This window comes from Melanerpes formicivorus, unplaced genomic scaffold (genome assembly GCF_026170545.1).
Source record: "Melanerpes formicivorus ecotype bairdi unplaced genomic scaffold, bMelFor1.0.p_v2 SCAF_156, whole genome shotgun sequence".
Classification (NCBI taxonomy): Eukaryota; Metazoa; Chordata; class Aves; order Piciformes; family Picidae; genus Melanerpes; species Melanerpes formicivorus.
Genome location: NW_027142508.1, coordinates 515,905 through 521,278, shown reverse-complemented (window position 1 = coordinate 521,278; position 5,374 = coordinate 515,905).

Sequence of the window (5,374 nt, the reverse complement as noted above, 5' to 3'; positions counted from 1 at the left end):
GTGACAAGATAGGTAAAAGATAAATGAAAGAAAAAAAAAGAGAAAACCATGTGAATAAATACAGGAATACTGGTATATGTGCACATTGGTGGCTCAGCAATGTCCAAGATGTTTCAAACCAGAAAAGCACAATCCTGTGATAATTTTTAAATTTAAAAATATAAATGATGAAGAGTAAGATTTTATTTCCTCCTGGAAATACACAGAAGTATTAGCATTTGCAGTTCTCTAGCATAATGAACAAAAGTCAGTGATAATCAGGTACAAGTGGCACCATTATAGCTGTGATGGATTGTTGGTAGTTTTTTTTTGTTGTTATTGGTTGGTTGGTTGCATTGTTTTGTATTTTTCCCTTTTTAGAATAGAGGAAGAAGAAATATTTGAGACATATTTGAAGCTTAATGAGTTCTATAGGGTGTTTCAAATACAAACTTTTCCTGTCTTTCTCCCTCAAGGCAGTGATATTTACAAAAATAGAGTCTCTTTTTCAGAGTGATGATGCATTCAGCACAAGCCCAGCTCATTGAAAACATCTGAGAGAACTAGCTTTGTTTTCAGGAACTTATTATCAAGCCACAATGTAGGATACTGAGCTTAGTAACAGTTCTAATCCTAAATCACAGAAGACAAATTTACATTTTTTAAAACTTAGGCTCTGTCCATACAGCTTCAGGAATTTTGGGTTGTTTGTTTTTTTATTTCTCGGTTGGTTTGGGATTATTGTTTGTTTGTTTGTTTGTTTTGTTAGTCAACATAGGAGATTTTCATGACTCGTGAAAAGTACTAGTGTTTATGGAATCCACATCTTCCTCACTGAAGGTGTACTGTAGCTCAGACCAGAAGATTTTTCAGTCTCCAGCTCAGATGTCATTGAACTTTGCATCAAACAACAGTGTAAACTTAACTAGCTCAAAGAACAAAATATAGTGAAGGGACTGTCATTCTTCAGGTGTTATGGAGGAAATCTGCTTCCAGTTCTTCTACAATGACTTTGCTAAAACATTTTTATGGTATATATGCTACTGGAATAGCATAAATTTATAACATTTTTAAAAGGAGACAATCTTTTAAAATTAACACTTATGCATTTTCAACAACATGGCAACATAGGATCATAGAATCGTAAGGGTTGGAAGGGATCTCAAGAATCTGTTCCAAGCCCCCTGACATGGACACCTCACACCAGATCAGGTGGCAACCTTTTCCAGTATCTCACCACCTTCATGGTGGTGTATGCATATAACATATATGACAATAAATACAACCTCAATTCTGAAATTGACAAAGATGATATCACCAATTGTTTTGTATTCATTTCACATGATTATGAAATGTATATATTGGAATTTCATATACATTCCCAGGAATGGACAGCAATAGTAGTTTCTTCTTCTCTTAAAATAAAAGTTGAAATAAAGAAAAGAAAGATATTTTTTTTAAAGCCAGGGATTGATGTTATTTAAAAAGCATAAGTATTTCTTTGCTATGGTTGAGTAAAATGGTCCTCTGGATACTTCTGCATGAGAAATCCTGACCACTGAATCTTGGTGGCAAAGCCTTAGACTTCTTGTGATGGGCAGAGGAAGCTGTTACTGAGAAAAGGGAGATAAAAGATGCAATTAAATCTGAAAATGTCTTTCAAATAATCTAAAAATGTAATAACAAAAATATGCTGTTGTTGCTACTAGAGTAGAAGTGTTTTCCAAATTAAGCTGCATTATCGTTCAAGTATCTGTTATCTCCACTATCCTTTTCTGTGCAATATTGTCCTTTGAGCCATGAGCTGACCAGGGCAAAAGGACAGAAAGTGTTTTATCCCAAAAGAGTAAATAAAAACATTTGTACAGAATTGGAGAGTAAATGAAAAAATAATATTTACTAAAAAGAATAACCAAAAAGTACAAAAGGTATAAAGACACACAGGAAATATATACACAAATCAAAATCAGCCTTGGCCCAGTTCTCTACCTGGATCTACCAAGCCTCATTAGGGCAAAACCTTCCCCCTGCCACCAAGACAGTCCTGCCAGGCTTCAATGTCCCCGCAAGCCAGGATGAGGAGGGATTTCCAGGGACTGTTTTGCATAAATAAACTTTTCATATTTTGTTGTGTTTCTTTCCTTTAGCCTGTTTTTCTCTTACATAACAAAAATAATGTGCTTTTAGCAGGAAGCTTGTGAGAAGAGCAAATAAAAAGATAAATAGGTTATGACTGAAGTTGCTATTTTTCCTTTGCAAATGTCTTCTTATTAGCAAGTTACAACAGAGTGGCTTAAGTGAATATTTTCAGTAGTACAACCAGAGCTTTAGACATGCAAATCAAATGAAGTTAATGGCATACAACAGCAAAACTGAATCTCTCTGCATCCTGCTGTAAGTATGTGTCAAACAACCAAATGCAAGACTTTTTTTTTTAAAGGCTTGAGAAACAAGAGGAAAAACATTTCAGATAAGTCCAGAAAGAGTAAATATTTCATAGGTGTTTCTGAAAATATATGTATTTATTGGAAACTTTAAAGTGGCTTGTCAAATTTATGATTAAATAATACCTTCCAAGTTAAACTGAATGAGTATCTTTCACTGCTTTCATGCCTTGTCTCTCCTTTATTGACAGAAACCTAATTGTCATGGTTTTAGCCTACTCAGACAACAACAAAGCACCACACAGCCACTCTCTCACTCTTCCTCACCTCTGGTGGGATAGGGAGAAGAAAATAAAAGCATTTTGAAAAATGGTTTGAGGGTCAAGACAAAGGGCAGGAAGGATTCACTCACTAATTATGGTCAGGGATAGAAACCAGACTTGACTTGGGAAAACAAAATCAGAAACACAGAGTGTAAGGGGTTGGAAGGGACCTCTAGAGGTCATCTAGTCCAACTCCTCTGTTAAAGCAGGATCACCCAGGGCAGGCTGCAGAGGAATGCATCTAGGTGGGTTTTGAAAGTTTCCAGAGGAAGAGACTCCACAACCTCTCCGGGCATCCTGTTCCACTGCTTAGTTACCCTCACAATAAAGAAGTTTCTCCTCATGCTGAGGTGGAAATTCCTATGTTCCAGCTTGTACCCATTGTTCTTTGTCCTATCACTGAGCACCACCAGAAAGAGACCATCACCTTCACCCTGACACCCACTCCTCAGATATTTATAAATGTTCATAAGATCCCTCCCTCAGCCTTATCCTCTCAAGGCTAAACACCCACAGTTCTCTCAGTCTTTCTTCATAGGAGCGATGCTCAAGTCCAACAATCATCCTCGTAGCTCTTCATTGGATTCTCTCCAGCTGATCCCTGTTTCTCTTGGACTAGGGAGCCTGAAACTGAATAAAGTATTCTAGATGTGGTCTCACCAGAGCAGAATAGAGGGGGAAGAGAACCTCAGGATTCCATTGGCCTTCTTGGCCACAAGGGCACATTGCTGTCCAATGGATAACATGCTGTCCACTAGGACTCCAAGGTCGTTGATGAAGCTATTGAACAAAACTGGACCAAACACCGATCCCTGGCAAACATCACTGACCACAGGCTTCCTACTGGACCCTGCTCCACTGATCACAACTCTCTGAACTGTGTTACTGAGCCAGTTACCAATATAACTCACAGTCTAATCATCTAACAAACTTTCCTTGTGTTTGAGTTTCTTTTCTATGAAGATGTTATGGGAGACATTGTCAAAAGCTTTGTTGATGTCAAGGTAGATAATAACCACTGCTCTCCCTTCTAAGCTATCTATTTGGTCATACCTTTGTAGAAGGCTATGAGATTAGTCAAGCATTGGCTTGACTCCAGATAATCTTCCTTTCTGATAATCCTGATGCCATGCTGACTACTCCTGATAATCTTCCTTTCTTTCATGTGGTTAGAGATAGACTCCAGAAGGAGCTGTTCCATCAGCTTTCCAGGGATGGAGGTGAGACTGACTGGTCTGCAATTGCCTGCCAATTCCCTGCTGAAGGGAAATAGCTACCCTGGAATGCCTCCCCCACTTTTTGGTTACTGACCTGGATGTCTGCAGAGGTGTCCCACTCCTCTCCAAAACAAAGAACTCATAATAAAAGAAGCAGAAATTGCCCAACAGGTTTTGTCACTTTCAGATATGGCATCACAGAGGCAACGTTTCTCTTAGACTTGGCCAGAGGTGGATCGAACTTGCATCTGAGAGAACTTCTATAACCTTCTTACAGGACCCACACAGATAGCACCCTTTGTCCCTAACAAAACCCCCAGACACAAATTATACACATTAATGAAAAACTCTTATTGATTTTGGAGATAATTTAACATATGATCCTGAGAAAACATAACACAAAGTTGGACTATTCCTACTCAAAAAAACACCTTGAAGGAACATAGGTTTCACCTCTGGACAGAGAAAGGTTAAGAATTAAAAGTTATGCAGTTGCTGAAGGTCAGTGTATGTGCATGTAATGGTACTACGTTTTGGATGAAAGCAGATTTATTTTGGTAACAGTAATGACTAGGTTTCAGTCACAGTGCACAGGGAATAACTGCCATCTCTGCTTATGTTGATCAGAATTTCACAGAAGATCTGAACATAACACTGATTCATAGCCTTCACTATTCTTTTTGAAGTGTTCTCTAAAATGTAAATCATATGGGTGGATTTTTTTTTTTATGGGTGTAAGGATTTTTTGGTGTTTGGTTGGGTTTTTTATTAGTTTCTCATCTAAAAATGAATGACTGTATACATAAAGAGGTGTATTTTCTTTCTATGTGTGCACATAACTCCCACTGACATTAATATGAGTTAAACATAAATGTTGAAAAGAGGATAAATCTCTTAGGATTTTGAAGATATGCGTTGTTGCCTTCAAGTCTCTTTAGTTTCCTTTGATAACTCACTATCAATTGCACTAAACAATGAAGTCAAATCTTTATATATATTGCAGATATTTCTCACGGTATAACAGTCCTTGGTGTATAGTAATACAGAAATGCTCTCATTTTCTTCTTTGAAAAGACTTGTGTGTTTTTCACAACAGAATACATGCCAATTTCATTTGACATAATACAGTATGTTAACCCTGCAACCTGATGAAACCCAGTCCACTTTTTATATGTTTCATAGAATTAGATGGGAGGTTTCTATTCTAAACAGTTTGCACATTTTATTTTCTCAGTGAGCATTTTTACTAGTGGTAATTGCCCTGAATGTCTGTATATAGTTTTAATCTTTCTTTATTTACACTGCAGTACCCAAACAAAAAAAAATAAAAATCTGATGGTAAACTAATTAAGACATGTTCTCTAAGTGTAAATGTGAGATTGACTCTTTACTCTTGTGTGAAAGATGGGCTTTATTTATCAGGGTTTAAAAATAATATATTGGTCATTTGATGGAGGGAGAGTAAACAAAA